The sequence below is a fragment of the Ambystoma mexicanum genome, chromosome 5p (genome assembly GCF_040938575.1).
Source record: "Ambystoma mexicanum isolate Mex_15411 chromosome 5p, UKY_AmexF1_1, whole genome shotgun sequence".
In the NCBI taxonomy this organism is placed as follows: domain Eukaryota; kingdom Metazoa; phylum Chordata; class Amphibia; order Caudata; family Ambystomatidae; genus Ambystoma; species Ambystoma mexicanum.
This window is the reverse complement of record NC_090930.1, coordinates 947703829-947725431: the sequence shown is the minus strand read 5'-3', so window position 1 is coordinate 947725431 and position 21603 is coordinate 947703829. Positions and strand designations below refer to the sequence as shown.

General features: G+C 45.5%; 1 protein-coding gene and 1 long non-coding RNA gene across 6 annotated transcripts in view; one reads left to right on the top strand and one right to left on the bottom strand.

Moving 5' to 3' along the window:
• The window catches only part of MTCL1 (microtubule crosslinking factor 1), a 669362-nt gene that overhangs the window by 47352 nt on the left and 600407 nt on the right, over positions 1-21603 (top strand). The gene's annotated exons all lie outside the window — the stretch shown is intronic.
• Positions 8088-9722, bottom strand: LOC138481730 (uncharacterized). Its single transcript, XR_011274361.1, has 2 exons — positions 9619-9722; positions 8088-9037 (listed from the first exon to the last, which is right to left on the bottom strand). It is a non-coding gene; the product is annotated as an uncharacterized lncRNA (long non-coding RNA).

The window sequence follows — 21603 nt, the reverse complement described above, 5'->3', positions numbered from 1 at the left end:
ATATTTGACTTTGGTATGCTAATTTCTGGCGACGTCACATACCATTGTGTTTGTTGATGAGTCTCCCCTACTTTTATTTTTAGGACTTGACCCTTGATCAAAGCATTAGTCAGGATCATCTTGACATCTATCCATTGCTTCCGTGTCACACACCTGAGCTGAGGCTGCGACCCCCAGACACTGGATATGAGTCTTTGATAGGTCTGTTCTAACTTACCATGAGTGAGGGGTCCCGTGCCTTATAGGTTTCCATTATCAATCAGTTCAAGGAATTGTGCACGTTCATGATTGTGGCAGCTCCCTCTTGTATTCACTTGGATTTTTCTCCAACAAACATAACAGGTGCCTATTTCAATGAAGCGCAACCTGTGAAGTGGGGCCTTAAAACAAAAAGCGACTTCACTCTCCCCCCCTGCAGAATAATCCTCCTGCTGGGGAGTATAATCACTGAATCCCTTCTTAGAGGGAAATGTGGACCTGGGGCTGGTGAGGAAGTGCAATGCATCCGTTGTAGAGATGGGAGAATACCCAAACACGAGTGGGGGGCGGGGGGTGGCGGGGGACAGACCGAGTACCAGCCATGATCGGCAGCAGGGTGTTCCACACATTCAGAAGGAAAGATCGACACGGGACACAAGTATAGTGCAGCCAACTCGGCTTGATTCCTTATTACAACTGACTTCCTTTCCTTTTTCCCCTCCCCTTCTGTCCCATTTGCCATGCCTGCACACGTGGCTCCTCCTTAAAGGCATAGTGCCCATTTGCGGGTGACACAGGGGGATCACGAAGCAGTTACTGTCCCCCTCCTCTGATTCAAGAGCCTCTCTCCTCCAGGGAGATCTTGCGGATCTCTGCATAGACCCAGTACAGCTGATGCTCCCTCCTTCCCTGCTTCCCTTGAAGATCTACCAGTGAGGAAATCCATTGGAGATATTGGGAGGGATTCGCACATAAGAGATCCAGCACAGAAGGGTCCTAATATTTGGTCACCTGTCACTCTAAGAGACGTGCAGTGCCGGCCTTCAGTGCTATGGGGGAATTCAGTATCCAATGCACTCAACATGGCTGCCTTGAACACTATTAAATCAAAGCCCTGCTAAAGCCATTGAGTTGGCACTATATACTGCACAGTTCTTCGTGCGTGAATACAGACTATGCATGAGAAGATTACATCTCCTCGGGCCACCAGCTCCTGCCCTGTTCTATCCTGGATTTACCAATATCAGAGGCGCATTGGCCACCCACATTCTAGGGTACAGCTCTAGCTCCTTGAGGCGACTTTGATCAATGCACGCAAACTAGGCCATGTATCATCCTGTCAAGTGGCTGTTTTTGGACCACCTCATGGTCTCTTCTCTCTGTGGCAGCCGGAGCCTCCTTTTTGCTGTGCATGCCCCCTAACACTTTCACAAAGTGCTCAGCAAGGGTCACTAAATATGTGCTTGCCTATTCTGAAACACTTGCCTGCAAAGTATATGTCTATCCACGCGACTTTGCTTTTGAGTGATGCAGGAGGAGCCTGAACTGGGCTTCTTAAAGGAATCGATGTGATCACTGCGCCGCCGAAAATGTCGACGCCAATTACGGCGCAGCGCTCAAATAGATCACTTTCTAGGCGTCCCCCGGCCCGCATTCCCTTAACCATGCCCTCCCACCTCACTTACCTTTGCAGCGCACACTTCTGTGCGTGCCGCCAACTCCTCGCTATCCCTGCGGCGTCAGTTCCTCCCACTTATGTGGGTCTGAGATGACGCCACAGGGTGCTTTTTTTTTCTTTTTACTTTCTTGTCCGGCGCTTACCACAGCAGTACACGGGGGACACCACGTTACTGTGCCCAAGGAGAGGGGGACACCCCTGCAATCCACGCTCTGCTTGGGGGCAGTAATGGGAGTCTGTATCTTGTGCGCCCACAGAGTTGCAGTGAGTGCGGGGCGCACAAATGAGGGCGACATTATTGTACAATTCCTTTTTTAAGATCATGAAAATGGAAAGATAATACAGAAGATTGTGTTAAAATTCACATGGACGGAGCTATCTGGTATTAAAAGGCCATTGCCCATGTCATATACCAGCTGGGCTTCTGCATGCATTCATATTGACCTGTGTACGTTTCTGGCATATTTTCCTTTGTAATTAGGACATGTCCTTTGAAAGTTGTAGCTTTAATGGGGTTAATGTTTCCACCCAGCTGGATTTTGTTCAGAATATCTGTAATTTTGCTTGTTTCAGGAAATCCATCCTAAGATGTGCGTGAAGTAAGCCACTGCTCTTATGTTAGAAAAAAAATAAAGAACTTGTAGAAAATGGCCCTGGCCTGCAAGTCACATGATGGCAGTAGAGTACACCAATGTTTATTGTTCAAATGTGTCCCCTTCCATGAAAGAGCCCCTATGGCAAGGTGATAGGGCAGACGGAGGAAGCCAAGCATGTCCTATGCCCACGACTGGCCACCACTGCCTGCCTTCTCTCAATTAATCCACTTTTCTATGACCATCCATCCATGCCCTAAGCCCACTCCCTCATTCCAATGAATCAGAGTCTGACTGGGAGGGCTTATTGGAAGGACTACAATTTTCACCGCTGTATCTGTGGTTTACCATCCTCCCATCTGAGCCAGGTGCATTATGGGCCATGCGGATGTGTCTATTGAGTGAGGAAAAGAAAAGTCTTAGACATAGGGATCTGTGTCTGGTCAGTGGATGGTGGAATAGTTTGGGAAGTTTAGGACTGAAGATTCAAAGTCATTTCTCCAAGGAGGGTTTATCAACATTCTGTTGCATTTAGAATGCTCAAAATAAAAACATGATATCTCCCAGAATGCAATATACTGCTCTGATGCAATACCTCGAACCAGGGTGTGTACTTTTCAGTACCACATACCGCTCTGTGCACCGTGCTGGTCTAATGGGAGACCTGGAACCCGACTCGGCACTGTTCAGCACTACGTTTACCACCTTCCACGATGGTCGTATACCTGAAGTTCAGGAATGGACGTATACCTTTTTCAACACTGCACGCCCCCTTAATTTATAATGCTGTTGTTTTGAGAGATCTGGATTTCGAATGCACAGTTTGCAACCTTCCTGACACTGTGGTGTTGGATGCAAAGCAGCCAAAAACAGCTTATCCCACATTGCACTGTATAGATCCACTGGAGGACCTGCTTCTGCGACAGGCCTTTTTCATCCTGCCTGTTGCTGTCACGCTGGATCTAATGCATCCAGAAATGGCATTTTCTAAGATGCCACCTACTGAGGTAGCCTGAATGATAAAGATATGTTCTACACTTTCAAAGGTGTCCAGAATTAGGAAGAAGTGGTACCCAATAACATCATTGGATCCAGGAGCAGGCAATGTGCTCTTAGCTCACTAAGGACTTGCGCAACCAGGGCTGATCCTTGCATTATTGTGGTTTTTAGCCACTTTTTTCCTCAGTTCACTGTCCCCTTGGCTGGATTCTACCTTCTAAAATGGTTCTCCAAACTGGGAACTGCATTTTCAACTCTCAAGGCTGCATTTTGGTTTTTATCAGTCAGCAAACTTGCACGCCTCGTGCAGTAACTCCCCTGCCCTCTTGTTATGCTGAAACAGCATATTTCTGTGCCATGCTTAACCGTCAACAACTTCCACTAGCATCGTCTCATCGCCGGCTATATATTCTGTGTCTCATTGGATTCTAGTATAAGCAAAACTACAAGTACCAGAATGCACATTCAATTCCCGCACTGGCTGAATAACTCACACACGACAGGCAGTATCTTATACGGACATTGCAGAACCATCTTTATTTTTTTTAATGCATTTTAATTGTAATTGTTTGGTTCAATAGAATATTCAATTGCTACTCACAACTGTTAACTCGTCCGAGTTAACCGTAGAAAATTGTCGAAACAGTGAGGAGACCACTGCATTTATTTCAACTTGAAACTGTAGAAAGCCTTTTTCTCTGTCTGTAAAGTTGCAGCAATTTAAATCTAAACAGGTTTATTTCTTTGTTGTGAAGTCAGTTTAGAGTTGCAGGTTCGAGGGTATTGGCTTTCTGCTGGAGTCTCGCTGATTAATTAGATTTCTCTTTGTTTATGCTGAAAAATCCATCATTGGAACCCTTCTCTAAAGATGTGAAAAAGCAGATGTGAGTTGTTTAGCTGGTCCTGTTTTTTTTTTTAGTATATATTTTTTTTTGCCTGGTGTCTGTAGATTTACTTTTATTAATGCCGGGCGTCAAGTCCCAGAAAGCCATGCCATTCGAGAGGAGAACCAGAGAACCACTGAATGCCCTAGGCAACACAGCGTATGAGATGTTGGCATGGATGCACCATGTTAAAGTGTTGTGCTTTTTCTGCATTCTGGTGGTTGTAGTTTTGCTTTTTCCATCATAAAGGCAGGACGGCAGATCTCAGAATGTGAAGATAAAATAGGTCTGGCTGGATGACAGTGGCCTGGTATGGGTCTAATTGAACTCTTTTCCTGAATGAAAGGGAAACTTTGAGACGGTATGACGTGGGCGAAACTAATCAAATCTAGTTATGTCAGAAAATCCCCTTTTGTACATGGTCTCGTCTTCTGTAAAGCATATTTCCATATTTTGGCTTCCAGATTCTGGTGTTTAGTTTTGTGCCGGGCATTACTAAATTCTTGCAGGCACAGGAACAGAAGGAGGAGATTCAACTATTTTGCCAGAAGAATGTTAGTAATTCCTTGTTGGGCCAAGGTTTTTCCTATGCATTTTTTGACTTGGACTTGTCCTGCCTCTGTAATGGGTTGAGAACAGATGCAAGTGCCAGAGGGCAAAGAGAAGCGGACTAGATGGCGCCATATGCCAGACATGGGCCAACTTGAGAGCTTTGCACCTCCTATTTTTGTACGGCCCACCTGGAGATATATTTACCACTCGGGTAGAGTGAATGCATCTAGATAAGAAAAACACTCCTCCAAAAGCGCCAAAAGACTGTAACATGATGTCTGATGGCTCAGTGCTAGGCTTCGGTTGCAGTTGGTATGTTTCCTTGCGTGATGGCATCTACATGGCAAATGGACGGCAGGAAGAGGTGGGACATGTTGACTGCAGTGACCATCCCTATGTAGCCAGAAAGCCCGCCCACTCACCTCCAACCCTCCATGAAGGCAACGATGGGCCGCAGGCACGTCATGAGGCAGAATGTATTCTGGGAAATGCTGGGACTTTTCTGAATGTGGCACTGTGTGTTAAAGAATGTGTAGTCCACTGGGGGCTATGGCAATGAGTTATGCAGAATGCACCGAGGACATGCATTCCGAAGAGAGCGTCTACCTTGAGTGAAGCAGGTTGAATGCTGTGAAATGTAGCTCTGTGAGGGTGCCTCTCTGCACTAAGTGAAGCAGTGTGCATTCTGGTATTTGGTCGGAGATCGTTGCCATTTGCAGCCCCTCCTACATTCAAGCCTCACTCAGTGCAAATGTTTCTCATCTTCCTGATTCCTACTCCGAGCTGCATCTTGCAGTAGCCGTACCAGTCCTGTGAAACGCCTCTGTTTCATCTGCAACATCATTGGAAAGCCGATCTGTTGGGCCTCCCCTACAGCCCCCCCTCGTTTTTCCAGGTTTAATAGGGCCGATATATCACCTCTGCCTCCATACCTCCACCTCCTCTTTCCCATAGGCTCCACGTAATGCGCCCTTTATGATCACCCACCCTCTTGGCATTGTGTGCTTTGATGCGACAAATTGTTCTGCATAGTCGGGCTCGGACTGGCCTATAGGGCAACAGGGCAATGCCCGAACCCAAAACTCAAAGAGGTGTGGGGACCGTTTTTTTGGTCAATATGGGCCAGTTTGAGTTACTTCACGAAGCGGCTAGTAGTTTTGACCAGTGTTGCTGAGTAAATATTCTTTAAAATGCACAATTTGCATCACATTTTATCCAAAAACGTCCCCTTGGGTACTACTCAGTCTGTCACAAAAGGAAGGTTTTGTAATTGTAACTGTGGGACACTTTTTCATTGGTGCCCGAGGCAATTTTACGCCCCAGACCGACCCCGTGCATTATCGTGTTAATGATGCCCAGTCAACACTAACAGTGAGATTGTATCTAGCAAATGCGGTTGCTTCAGGCATATGGCTGCTATACCTGTGCATGGTATTAGGTAATAATTTCCCCATACATAATGTCGACGGGAAAAGCCATTGGCGACATAATATATGGTGACATTATGTAAGGGGACGAGTTGCGTGGTGTCCCCTGCTCCCCTTGTAAAAAAAAAAAAAAAAAATCATGCTCAATGTAATAATGTCCCTGCAAAAAACGGTGACATTTTTGTCAGGGGACATTTTTGCGGGGACATTATTACATGGAACCGTCTGCAAAGAGTCTGTGGGACGATTTCAGCATTCCTCCAGACCCATTTGTGCAGTGAGATTGTATATAACAGAACAGTTTTAACGCTATAGTCTTAGGACCTGTTCGTGAAAGACCATTTATTTATTTATTTATACACAGGAGGAACAATGCTCTTGATCACAAAAGAACGTACAAACGACAAGGAATCCGATTTGACGGGAAGCAGTGAGCTTCTTACAATGGGCATTCTGACCTGGTTGTGGAGGGGAGTAAATGGAGCAGTCACCGGGGACAATACATAAGTGGACATACATAGCAGCACTCTGTGTCACATTGATCTGCAGTGAGACGATTTTCTTACGACCTGGACATACGTTGGCTGCAGATGCACCGTTTTATAATGGGAGTTTCTAGGCCTCTGCGCTGCGCCCGGCCTATGGCGTCAATATATTCCAGGCTGCCCCCGGGCATAGATGGGATGGATGGGGCTGGATATATGAGGCTGCACCTGGGATTTAATGAAGAAGGACCTATTGGATTTTGTAAATGCTCGGACTGACTTTCCCTGGGGACTGGTGAAGAGAATAACCCTCCTTGGAGTAGAAAAGACAGATGCGTTCAGCAAACGGAGAGATCGAGTGGGAGAAAGGTGAAGGGTGACTGAAAAGAGGAGAGAAGAACAATAAGAAGGGTAGAGTCCGACACGAAATTTGAGGTGGAAGCAGGGCAATATTTAGAAGTAGATACAGAAATGCGGGTGAGAAACAGTAAAGATGGGGAGATGGGGCGAGAGAAGATGAAGTAGCAGAGAATGGGAAACAAAGGAAAGTGAGGAAGAAGGCGGAGTGTGAGAGGTAGAATCGAGAGAACAGAGGAAGAAGTGAGCAGAAAAGAAGAAAGCATCTGATGAGAGAGTGAGAAGGGAGCGATGGGAGTGAAGGAGAGAGACAATGACCAGCAAAAGAGAGAGAGGGAAATAACAGCTGAGTGAGATAGACAAAACAAAGAGGGAAGCAGACAAAAATGGTAGAAGGACTGAGAATGGGGAATGAGAAATTGCGAGTGAGCAAAAAAGGAGGGAAGAGGAGAACAAGCGAGCAAGAAAGAGGAGAGGGATGGTAAGAGGGATGAGGAGAGGGAGACAGGGTCGGAATGGGGCATAAGATTGTCTCGGGCACCCACGAAAAAGTGGCCCACGGTTCCAAAAGGCAATTCATTGCTTTTGTGACAGACTATTTGAGTGCTACCCAAGGGGGAGGTTTTTGATCAAATGTGATCCAAATTCTGCATTTTAAAGAATATTTATGCAGTAACACTGGTAAAAACGACTAGACACATGGTGAAGTAACTCCTCAAACTGGCCAACATTGGCCCAAAAAGTGGCCACTTTGCCCCAAAAAACTGGCCCACACTAGCATTTTGTGTTTTTAGTTGGGGCACTACCCTGTAGGCCAGTCCGAGCCTGGAGGGAGATGAGGAAAAAAGGAGGGAGAAGAGAACAGGGATGGGGGGGCAAAATAAGAGTAACGCAGGCAGCTATTGACAGAGTGAACATGATGGGAGGGAGAGCAATGCTGGAAATAGAAACAATGTACTGGGGGAACTATCTCCTCCATAGTGGGGCCATGAGGAGGGGGGTCGGGCGAAGGGCCGTGGCCCCAGGCCAGATCCAAGGCCACTGTCAAGCAACACAGTATCCCTTCATAGAACCCAATCCTGGAGATTTGCATATGAACAAAGAGCATTACGGAAACATAAAAATGCCCACAATTTAAAATTTGAAACATGTCTTTTAGTGACTCAGAACATTTTTTTTTGTCCGAACAATGGAAATTGGAATCTGCTGTTTTCATTGGTCACAATCCTCACCCTAACAAAAAAAAGTCTGTAAATTGCAGGACATACATACCAGTTTGGACAGTAGCAGCACAGTCTGTGAGGATTTGTCTGTTTCTGTACTGCTTATCCAATTCTGAATGGGAGTTTCCTGCTCTAGCCCATGGGCTCTGCAAACTTTGTCTTGCCCGGGCGCCGTGTGCAGCTAAAGAAAGTTAAGGCGCCAGTGGAGCCCTCTGATGCATATACAGTGCAGCGCAGGGGTGCTCTCATGCCTATTGGGAAATTAACACAAGGAGAGGAAGGGGGAACAGGGTATTTATACTGCTCCACCAAACTTGCACCCTAACTAAGGAAAACCTTCACTTATCATACAAAAGGTTTGGTGAACAGTGGAGTAACACAGGTGTAGCATCGACCTCTTGCTAGATCAGTATTTTAGACTGGAGGTGGAAGAAATTATAACTCACCACCCTAAAGTGAGGAAACAACAGACCGTGTTCAAATTGCACAATGTACATTCAAAACAAAAAAATGAGACAAAAGTCTCATACCGCATTATACCCAATCAACCCAACATGTTTCATTCCTCATACAACCACATCACACACAGTACAGGGAAATTCATCAGGGGCATGTATTAAAAAAACAACTATACACAATAGCTACTGCTTCTGCAACTATGAAGGCTAAAAAATCCAGGCCAAAAAAAAGGGGGGACCGTCTTAATCACTGCAGAGTTGCCTGATCAATGTCAGAGCTAACCAGTAAAGCACACCATCAATATAGTGTCAAGCGGTAGGCAAGAAGTGGTAGGAGCAGCTAGGTTGCCGCCTTCACCATCAACTTGATTGCTGATTCTGCTGGATGTCGATGCTGTTCACCTGTGGACAATAGAAGAACAGGATAATCTTTAGAAGGCTAATCAATAGTCCCTCTATACCTATAGAATATATTGTTGCAATTCTGAGGAGTACACAATTAAATTCATAAAGTGTCGCCAAATCCCCATCACACTGTGGAATTCCAATGCTCGCACACATGTTGAAATTTGAAAAAGATTTTTTTTATAAACCAAAGAGAAGGCAAAAAGTGAGTTAAATGTTTTTTTATAAACCAAAGAGAAGGCAAAAAGTGAGTTAAATGGTGTGACTACTAAAGCTTACATCTGGCCTACACCCTCCGATAGAGGCACCTGTAGCAACACTCAAAGGGCTCCAACAGTCACTGAATCATAGGGAACTAAGGTCGCCAGCACACACTTGGAAAACATAAACAATGTCGATTTACCCAACAGCAACTGTAAGGTATTGGAACATTATGCCCATGTCCACGGAAATAGTGGCCTCGCAATCGCTGAATACTTTGCACCCAACGGGCTCTATATTGGGGTCTGATCTAAAAAGGCCCACAACCCATCCTTGCTACTCAGAACGGTTCATCCAGCTGAAATAGCGGACCATACCTCATTAGGGAAATCAGGCATATATTAAGGTGCGTTGGTTGTGGAGAGACGACCTCGGTCTTAGGTCACCCAGGAAAGTCCGCACGGGTTCAGAATTAGGCTGTAGAAATAAAAACAGAAATAATTGAGCTTGATGCTGATAGAACCCATCGTCGTGCGGTGTGTAAAATAGAGTACCTGTTTGGACAGTAGCAGCACAGTCTGTGAGGATTTGTCTGTTTCTGCATTGCCTGTCCACTTCTGAATGGGAGTTTCCTGCTCTAGCCCATGGGCTCTGCAAACTTTGTCTTGCCCGGGCGCCGCGCTGTCCTATAACTGCCCATTTCCCGTGCAGCTAAAGAAAGTGGAGCCCTCTAGCGCATATACAGTGCAGTGCGGGGGTGCTGTCGTCCCTATTCGCACCACCCCCTGAGCAGTAATTGGCTAATGACTGCATCGTCTGAAGTAGCGTGTTAAAGGTCTAAACTAGGATGTAGGCGGACATTAGAAAAAGTGCTTTGAAAAGCAGACAATACATTGTACACACGTTCAACGCTGCTCTTTCAGCAGGGATGTCTCCCCTCCCCTGTCCCTTGTCACCTGCATCACATCTGGCATCGGGAGCAAGGATGCCTTGTCACCCCATGGGAGGTGTGGGCTGCTCCTGGGTGCAGGGTGCCTATAGCAGCCTTGTAGAAGCTTCTCGATGTCACCATAAAACCACTTTCTTTGTATTGACTAAATGCATGTATTGTCGGACTTGCTCTCCCTGTCTTTCTTATCTTAGTGGCAGGCCACTGCCTTCTCAATCGCACATTCTTTCTGGCTGTTCCCAAAGCTGTGTGTGCTCTACCCCGCTTTTACTTCTAGCCCATAAGCATTGGAATATGTTGCCTGTCTTTTCTGCAACCTGCGGCTCTCCAGATGTTTTGGACTACAACACCCATGATCCCTCACTACTGACTATTATGACATGGGCTGACGGGTGTTACTTAAAACATCTGTCTGGCCAAAGGTTGCAGACCCCCCTGGTCTACAGGTCTTTCCCAAGCTATCTCCTTTTCACCCGTGTCTTAAATCTCACTTTTGTTGCCCTAAATTTTCATTATTCTATGTAATTTTCATGACATTTATTGTACTTTTTTTAAAATTATGCGCAGGGCTTTGGCGAAAGCACTATATACATCCAGTAAAATACAAGCAAATAATCACTGGGCACCTCTAAGCAAGGCCAAGTGGGGACTTCCATGGGCACCCCAGCTTTGCATGCCAATAAGAAGTCCAAGTTGGACACTTTGGTGATAAGTCCTGGCCTATGTGGGAATTCTCTTGCAGTGCACTATCGCCGACCACCGTCCGCACCGCCATCATTTGGCGCAGCTGGTGCCGGTGGCGCCAATGCTCATGTATATGATTGCAGACAGCAGTGCATGGGTAGTGGCGCGCTGTGTGCACTGCCCCAGTTCTGGCCCGCATTGCACTGCTTGTCTACTAGCCAGCTGGTCTTTAAGCCTTTGGCTAGCTAACCACGAAGGGGCCAGAGTGATGGGACTTCAGTGCTTCCCAGTCTTAATTGGACCTTATATGTATTGCAAACCTCGTTAGGGCAAAACAGGAGCACGTGTTTAGGGCACATAAACATTATTGCTATACCAGAGCTATATTACAATATTTGACTAATGTAATTGTAATGGGTTATTTATAATGCAATTAATACCCATAGGTTTCTAACCGCGGACCCGGGATCGAACCTGTGTTGCTTAGCATCGTCTTGTTTCCAAGAGGGAGGCGTGTTGCCCCTGAGCTATCCTCCAGAGACGAAATAAAACGCCCGAGTCTATGGACCTTTGAGAACACAGTAATTTAAGGGGGCAATTCAGCTGCGCCGCCCTGTGCGCCTGGTGTAGGAAATCCGTCTACTGCACAGACTTGTGCTGAAGTCTGTGGGCACGGTGTAAGAGACATGGGAATGTTGCCAGACTTACATTACTACAGTACAGACCTGTTGATACATTCACAGCACAGAGGGCGTGACTCTGGCTCCTAGCTAGGGGCATGTGGCAGCAGAAAGCAATACAAGGTGGCTCGCTTGCCTCTCCTCTATCTGCAAGGCTTCGGGAGGAGTGGCGCATGCACGGCAGTAAATAAACTCAAGGGCGTGCTAAGCGAGTAGTATTCCAGACTGCGAGTGGACCTTGGACCTGCTGATAAGGGCTTAGATATCATAAAGGCCAGGAACGTGTGGTCTATATGAAGCCGGAGGGATTGCCGCGTGAAGCACCACCTTCTCGATGGCGGCAATGAGCAGCAGGAAAGAGGTTGCAATGTTAGGTATATCCCACCATCTACAAAAAACATCCCAGTGGAAAACTGTCTATTCACTATGACTGTCTCTCGGTTCTGCATGCTTACACTACTGTGTTTGAAAATGTAGGTGCCTCTGTAGAGAGAGAACATCAACAGCGAGGCAATTCTGTTACTCCAATTGGACCTTGGAGGGCAATCTACTGCATGGATAATGCCTCCTGCTTCCCTTCTTTTCAATTGTATTTTTTATTTGGTCATGCTGGTGTCAAGGATATGGTCTGTGGCAGGCGGCAAGGACCATGTGGGTAGCTAGAAGCCACTCCCTTTTCCTGAACCCATGGAACAAATGGAGTCAGACGGTGACTCCAGAGACCTAACAGCAGCCACGCTACAGCTCACCAAAAAGTTTCTGCACCCATTTCACACATGGCGGTAAAGGATGACAGCGTCCACGCACAATCTTATCCAGTGAACTATTTGGAAGCACAGGCTCCAGCTGAAGTGCAAGTAGCGCCCCTCCATTAAACAGAAGGGTCCAGCGAAAGCCAGGGTAGTCATTGAGGAAGCTCGGCACTCTACATGTTGTTGAGGGTAACATGAAGCTGGGGATGGGGGGTTTACAACATGCAGCATGTGATGTTCCGGCAATGGATGTGGGATGTGATGCACAGATAGTGACTTTATGCATGCTGAGCAAAATGTTTGAGGCAGCTCCCAATGTGACCCTTCTTTACTGCGGGATGCAGAAATTAACTGCTCTACCATGCATCGAAGGGGAGCTTCTGAACTGCTATGGGGTGACCACATGAGGGTGCCTGTTACTGGGGGATGTGCATATTGACTGCTGTACCATGAATTGAAGGGAAGCTTCTGAATTGCTGTGGAGTGACCACATGAGGGTGCCTGTTACTGGGGTGAGGGGTGGATATTGACTACAGTACCATGCATTAAGGGAAGCTTCTGAACTGCTATGGGGTGACCACATGAGGGTGCCTGTTACTAGGGCAGGGGGTGGATATTGACTGCAGTACCATGCATTTAAGGGAAGCTTCTGAATTGCTGTGGAGTGACCACATGAGGGTGCCTGTTACTAGGGCGGGGGGTGGATATTGACTGCTGTACCATGCATTGAAGGGAAGCTTCTGAACTGCTATGGGGTGACCACATGAGGGTGCCTGTTACTGGGTGGGGGTTGGGAGGGTGAGGAGGTGGGTGGATATTGACTGCTGTACCATGCAATGAAGGCAAGCTTCTGAACTGCTATGGTGTGACCACATGAGGGTGCCTGTTACTGGGTGGGTGGGAGGTGGGTGGATATTGACTGCTGTACCATGCATTGAAGGCAAGCTTCTGAATTGCTGTGGAGTGACCACATGAGGGTGCCTGTTACCAGGGCGGGGGGTGGATATTGACTGCAGTACCATGCATTTAAGGGAAGCTTCTGAATTGCTGTGGAGTGACCACATGAGGGTGCCTGTTACTGGGGTGAGGGGTGGATATTGACTACAGTACCATGCATTAAGGGAAGCTTCTGAACTGCTATGGGGTGACCACATGAGGGTGCCTGTTACTAGGGCGGGGGGTGGATATTGACTGCAGTACCATGCATTTAAGGGAAGCTTCTGAATTGCTGTGGAGTGACCACATGAGGGTGCCTGTTACTAGGGCGGGGGGTGGATATTGACTGCTGTACCATGCATTGAAGGGAAGCTTCTGAACTGCTATGGGGTGACCACATGAGGGTGCCTGTTACTGGGTGGGGGTTGGGAGGGTGAGGAGGTGGGTGGATATTGACTGCTGTACCATGCATTGAAGGGAAGCTTCTGAACTGCTATGGTGTGACCACATGAGGGTGCCTGTTACTGGGTGGGTGGGGGGGTGGGAGGTGGGTGGATATTGAATGCTGTACCATGCATTGAAGGCAAGCTTCTGAACTGCTATGGAGTGACCACATGAGGGTGCCTGTCACTGCAGTAGTTGAAAAGAATGACCTAAAAAGGTAGCCTTGGAGACATTTTACAAAAGCCATGGACTTTGGTGCAAACAGGGCTTGTTTGAGCACAAATACGATAGACCCAAAGTATACTTGTCAGAAGGTATAAACATGGCCAGAATGAGACGCCACAGAAAGCACAGCTCTGGTGGTCCAAAGAAGATACGTCTGAACCTGTAGACACGGGCTCAGAGACCAAGCCCAAAGGAAGGCTTGTTTGAAGGCAAACCAAGGCTTAAAAGATGCTTGACTGAAGGCATTGATCATTTCTAAAGAATGTGTCTTTAGAAATCGGCCAGACCCCAAGAAAGAACTGTCTCAAGGCATGATGCTAGCTCCCAAGAAACCCGTCTGTAGGCAAATGCCACAGCCAGTGCAGGCTTTTTGAGGCCTAAACTGTCTTGGCTGGAGGCACAGCTTAGCCACAGAGCAGTATCCGCTGAAGGCATATTTTATCTGATGGGAAAGGCCAGGTTAAAGAGTAGCCTTGGCAAATTCAGAGAGCATGTTCAATGAAGGCTTGTATGGCGAGTGCCAGCCGGTCCATATTGGGCATTCAGGGACACACTGACACGTAATGCGGTGTCACTTCTTTCAGGAGCCCTATGCATCCCAGCATGTTGCCTTTCTGTCTGTGGGGCCGAAAGTCCTGCAGACCTTCATATGGGGTGCGATCCCAAATGGAAACCACTTGAGGGAGAGAGTGAGTATAGACTTTAGGAAGCCACCAGGAAAGCCACGATCTTCTCATGTCTTTCTAGGGGCAGTGCTGGAGGCTGGGTTTTAGTATCAACTTTATTCCTTACTCCCTGCAGCTGTGCTGGTCCTTCAGCAAGATAAACAGAGGTAAATGCTCAAAGGCATGGGGCCATTCTTCAAAATAAAGAATGTTTAAAAAAATATGTGAGAGTGTTCAAATATGTGAATGTGAACATGTAAGTCCATTGAATGTTTGACTGTTTGAGCTTGTGTTTGTGTGTGAATGAATGTGTGTGTGCATGAATGTGTGTGCATCAATGTGTATATGCTGCCCATGTAGCCATGGGGTATGTGTGCATGGGTTTGGGGGTCGGGAGGGGTCAAACAAAGCGGCTCTTTTTGGTGTCATGGAGGGGCGAATGCATGGGGGTTGAATAGATCACATGCCATCTGCGCTCTTACTGTGGCAATGCTGGTATTGCTGGGTAAGGGCATTGCAAGTGTATACTTACAGTGACACTACTGCCATTATTGATCAAAGACAACATGCATGCTTGCACAGTGACAGACTGGCAATATTGGTCAAAAGCCAACAAGTGTGTTCTTACAGTGGCATTACTGGCCTTATTCAACAAATGCATCATGAGTGCGTACTTAGAGTTAGAGCACTGGCATATATTAGCAAAGCCATCATGAGTGTGTTCCTATAGTTGCAGTAGTGGCATTACTGCACAAAGTCAACACAAGATGTGTACTCAGTGGCCGTTCCGGCGAATTAGGAAGGCCATCATGAGTGTGTTGCTAAAGTTGCAATACTAGCATTATTTGGCCAAGCCAACACAAGTGTGTACTCAGAGGCAGTTCTAGCATACCCAGCATGAAACAGGTTTTTATAAAATGGCAATATTGGCATTAGTGGGCAAAGCCAACACAAGTGTGTTCTTAGTGCCAGTACTGACATAATTGAGCAAGTCCAACACAATTGTGTTCTTACAGTGGCCGTACTGGTATTATTAGTCAAAGTCAACATAAATGTGTTCTTACAGGGGCAGCACTGGCTTATATTTGCGCAGACAGCATGAACATGTCTTCTTACCATAGCAATACTGGCAATGCTGGGTACAGCCAGCCTAAGCATGCTCTTAAAGTGGCAAAGCTGGTATATATGAACATGTCTTCTTACCATAGCAATACTGGCAATGCTGGGTACAGCCAGCCTAAGCATGCTCTTAAGTGGCAAAGCTGGTATATATGAACATGTCTTCTTACCATAGCAATACTGGCAATGCTGGGTACAGCCAGCCTAAGCATGCTCTTAAAGTGGCAAAGCTGGTATATATGAACATGTCTTCTTACCATAGCAATACTGGCAATGCTGGGTACAGCCAGCCTAAGCATGCTCTTAAAGTGGCAAAGCTGGTATATATTGTGGGCACAGTTATCCTGAAAAAGTGTTCAAAAATGCTCCCGTGTACTCATGGTAACCTCACGCCTATTGGATATTGGATTTTTTCAGTATGTTGCCCTTCAGAAAGGTTGTGAAGTGTATAGATGTGTAGCCAGTTTTTCACAGAATGCGTACTGTGAAATGCACTATTTTGACCCATTTTCTTTTCCAAAATAAGCTTTTTGATGAGATCCACTCCCCCTAAATTGGTTAGTGCGTGCTCCCCCACTGTGCTCGGTCGTCTGTCACTCCTGCTCACTACTGCTAAATATTTGCACACCTCTATTGACAAATTCACCAGCCACCACTTATGGTTTTTAAAGGACAACATGAGGGGCAGGGGTGCCACCAAGAAGTTGCCATCAGGTTCGAGTTGTGAAAACATACTTCAGATAAAGATTATAGCTTGAGAATTCTGTAGGCATTCATTTACAGGAGAAAACGTGCATGGATGAAAACCTTGTTCTTACATTGAGTAGTGGAAAGAACAGAGTTTCTGCATTGGGTGATACATGTGTACCCGGCAGTCTCAATAATCCAGGTAAACCTGGCCAGGATTACCAAGATTAACCACAGTCTTTTAAAGTCAGAGCAAGGTGATTTGCAGGCCAAAGGTAAATGCTTCCTAGAGATCTGAGGTGAACGCATGTTTTGCAAAGAAGACTCTCCCTGCCCTTCAGCGCCATCCATCTGGGAGTGTTCCGCCCACAATGAGGAAACTCTGTGAACCAGTGTATGGGAGGGCCAGCTTCTCCTTGCGGATGCAGGCTACAGGCAGAAGAGATATACCGCATGTGGTGTCTAACCCTTTGCGCAGGCACTGGAGAAGGCCCGCTGGCTTCCGGCTTGAGCAATTATTGGCACACGCGGTGTGCCTGCTGCTGTGGGAAACCGGCAGATGACATGTTCCATGCGTGGGTGCATTTTTCCCAATGTTTGTGGCACAAAAGATTTGAGATTTGTTCATTCTAGTGTTCTACATTTTTTTACTTGTGCATTTCTTATTTACTTTCTTTGTTTCAGAGCTATCTGAATCATAAACTATAAAACTCTGAATTTACCGACAACATCATGCTGTACAATTGTATAGGCGACAGTATTCTTGCCCCAACAGGAACTGACATTTGCAACAGTGTCAGAACTTGCCCAGAAGAAATTGTTTCCAGCATTGCTATTGCACTGGAAGATTTGACTGATTTAGCACCCAGAATCACAGACTCCTAGCTTGGAATCTGTAGGGAATCTGGAAATGCTGCATCACTGAATGGATAGGTGTTTAGTCCTGGTTGATATTATGAGGTTGGAACCACAAAGTCTTGTCCGCACATTATGTATGTTGCCTGACATGTCCTACGTCTGAGTCACCATTGGAGGCTTACAATATTTTTATTTTTTTATTGGGTATTTACAATGCACCTCTACAGAAGGTGTTTCATATGGGTGAGGGCAATAGGTGTACTTGACTCCTGCCCAGTATTGATGCTTTCTATCTTGCATAATCAATTAATTATAAGTAGATAACCACCACCCTACCCCTTATCTCAGGATACCAGCAGAAGGTTACGGAGGAATCTATGACAATGTCTTGGGCCGGACGAAGTCCAGGATGCTGGCAGAACTAGCAAAAGATTTCTGGCACATGTGCCTACAAAGCAAGATCAGCATCACACCGGAATATCTCCCAGGTCTGCAAAACGAGGGGTGCAGACAGGAATTCGAGACATCTGAGAGATGCCAGCGATTGGCAACTAGACAGAGCAGTGTTTCTAACACTAATGGAAATGAGGTGACCATGCAAGACAGACCTGTTTGCATCCAGGTTGAATGCTCAACTAACTTGTTTCTTGGCAGAGCATGTTAATTTAGGCCTGTTTTGGTCGAGCAACTCTTGAATTTAAAACACGTGTTCTGATTAATCTCCTAAAAAGTAAATTGCAATGCAGCTCAAAAGTTTGCCACTGTTAAAATATCAAACGCTCTTTCAGCATGGAGCATGTGCACGGTGCAAATCTGCAGTTGCGTCCACCATAGTTGCAATGGATGCTGCCATTGCCTCTGCTGTTTTCAATTGCACTTTCACATGTGTTTTGTTGGTGAAGTAAATTAGCCACAACCCTCTATAATACTCTGAGTCTATGAGCAGAGGCACAGACAGCGTAAAGCCTTGCAGGCAAGGCCCACCCAAAATCTGTAAATACCCACTCTACAGATGTTAATGTCACTGGGATGTGCCCAACTACATTAGCTGGATCCATGTAATAATGTTGCCGTGAAAAAGTTATCAGATTCTGGGGATTTTGTCTTGGCGTAGTGAACACACGGTGAGCACAAGAAGTCCTCTTTTTTGTAAAGGGGCTTTTTTGGATGAGGACATCAATATACTCATACAAATACAATTTCCAAAAAAACTACCCAGTTGTTACACTTTTGGCTAGGGAAAACACAGGTGACACAAAGGTGGTATTACCATAATCATAATTACATTTAAAAAATGGTAATGGGTCACTAATACATCAGTCACAATTTATTGAAAAATAATCATAAAAAGACGTGAAAAACCATGTCAAAAAAACCACAACAGAAAGTGATTAAAACACAAATAAAACACAATCTAATTTGACATCTGACATTCTCATACTCTCTATTTTAGTCAAAATTGTCTTAGCCATCATAGGTGAGGTAAGTAGCCTTTAGTGAGTGACCATTTTACACAGTTATTTTTCATGTATACAGACATAGGTCTTCACACAGACGTGTCAACAACTTAGTATATTTCTAGCCTTTTGTCAAAGCACTCAGTGACTTATTCTTTCTTTCAAACTTAATCAGGGCTGACTTTTTCCTGACTACCAAACTTCTTTCCCCAAATATTCTAGGAGGGCTATAATTATATATTATTACCTCCAGTCCTTGAATATTTGGTGAAAGTGCTTAATAGCTTGGAGGGTGCACCATTAATTTCTTTTTTTTGTTGTCTTAAATGTCGCCAACCTGACGACTTTTTTCATGGCGACATAATTACCTGATATCCATTAGCTTCAGGCCCCACTTGTTAGAGCATCATGGCTACGCCTCTGTTCATGAGACTCCTCATTACGATACTTCTCCAAATGGAGGGCTACTGCACATATGCAGGCTGGCCACATACATGTGGGGACTCCCAGTGCGGTATGCACGAAAGCTGAAATTTCTCACGCAAAGACCTTTTGTGTAAAAGATGTAAGAAGTCCTTGATTGCAGAGCTGGCCTGGAAAGATCAAAGGAACACTCGCCCAGATGCTGGTGGCCTGTATCCCTAAGGATAGCAGGTAATTCCTGCCTTCCTGTCGAACACTGCTCGAGACACAATCTGCACTATAGAGGACATTTTTAATGTATACAGATCTCTTGTCATGTTTTACTCAAACTGGACATTACCTTCAAGCAATCCTTTATGAACAATGTAAACTGGTATTCGATTTCCCCTACTTTCAGTTTTTTTCTGGTATTTAAAAGGCATCTGAATTGATGTAGGTGTCAAACCATAGGTCTCAAAACATGTTTAATTTGACATGGCATGAAAACCCAGAAAAGTATTCAAAAGCTGGGACATAGCCGAGAAAAAACGGTATACTCTCGATCATCATACCGTTGGCACTTTTATTGCCCTGTCACTTGGGGGGGGGGGGCGGAGATGCTCTGATGCAAAGGCAAAAAAAGTACCTCAGGGAGTCTTTGAAAATTGGCTTGGCTTAATGCTTTGAACTTGTGATTTTCCATGCCATCTCAATAACTTGTCCTGATGGTTTGATTTCCTAAAGGCAGGTATGTTAGCCTTGTAATGATACTGAACATGCCTCCTTTCCTTTTTGCACAGAAATATTGATTATTTCATAGCCTGCATTTTTGGAAATAAGAAAACACATCACCAGTATCAGGCTCTCTTTTTCAAAAACCTGTGACAATCAGGCTTGAATGATGGATCGATTCAAAACTCTATTGAGACCTAATGATTTGAAACCATGAAGTCAGATTACTTTACGATATATAAAAAAGCAGGAGATACCACATTTTGCCACTGTTTTCCAAAAAGGTTTGCTTGCATGCTATCTCCATATTGGATATATGAAAAGAGTTCTGCAAACAATTATTCATAAAGAAATCACAGGGAAAGCAATGCATTTTGGCACAAAAACATGTACAGAATTTGCCATTGATAACAGAGCGGAGGACATGGGTCCTTTACATTGGGGTAAGGGAATGTGACTTGAAGACCAGATGTTACAGGGGAAGGTGGAAACATAAACCAGGAATGAGGACAGGGCAGAATGACATAGGAATGGGATGGTGAAGAAAGTGCTGAATTAAGGGTGGACGGGTGATGGGCAAAGTGCTGTAGGGTTGTCCATGAAGGGTAGGGAGAGAGGAAAACAGGGTGATGCAGTAGCACAGAGTGCTAGGAAACAGGTTCTTCAGTAAAAAGAAGAGCTTTGAGGTTGGATTTAAATAGTGAGAGAGTTGGAGTCACATGGAGAAGGAAAGGAAGAGCATTCCACAGTAGCGGAGCTGGATAGAGAGAGGGCACACATGACATGGAGTACAGGGGGCTCGAGTGGTGGCAAGCAGGTGGGCTGAGGATGATCTTAACGAGCGAGAAGGAGAGCAGGTATTGAGATGAGAAAATAGGTAGGGTGGGGTGAGTCCATGGATAGTTTTGAAGATGAGAAGACGTTTATACTTAGCCCTTTGTTACACAGATAGCGACTGGCAGAGGAGGTAGATGTTTATTGAGAAATATTGACGAGTGTACGGACCTCTAAGTTCAGGGCTTCGTCCAGAGGTAAAAAAGGATAGCTGGGAATGCCCTAGAGGAGACTGGCACAGTAGTCAGATCTAGAAAGAACTAAGGAGGAGATTAGCTGCTTAGCAGTACTGAAATGAAAATGATGGTGGATTTTTCTGATATTGAGGAGGTTGAATCTGGCTGCAGTGACAGATTTGGAGATGAAGAGGGAGAAGTTGTGTGATGGGTTGAAGATGACACCAAGGTTAGGTGCAGAAGCAGAGTAAGGAAGGTAGTCAGTAGAGAAGAGAAGGAAGATATGAAGAGACAGGTTGCATACGAATTGTTCGAGTTACAATTGCTCGAATTACAACTGACTTTTCACAATTGACCGATTTGTGAAGGTCAATTGTAACATATATGTGGGGGGAAACCCCCTGCAACCCCTCACCCAAAGCAAAAAAAATACCAAAACCCTATATGTATATATATCATATTCGGTCAATTGTGAAAAGGTCAATTGTGACCCTTTAAAATCAGTCAATTGTTCATTCGAACAATTGTAAACGAACAATTTGGGTAATACCAAGAGACAGCCTGTTTGGCAGGTTGGCAGGTAAGTAGAGAACTTCAGTCTTGGTGGAGTTGAGCATGAGTGAGTGAGACTCATTCAATATTTGATGGCGGAGAGACAGTATGAGATTTTGCACAGCTTGTCGAATAAGGAGTGAAATGAGAAGATGATCTGAGTGTCATCAGCGAAGAGTTGATAGGAGAAGCCATAAGAGGAGATTAGGG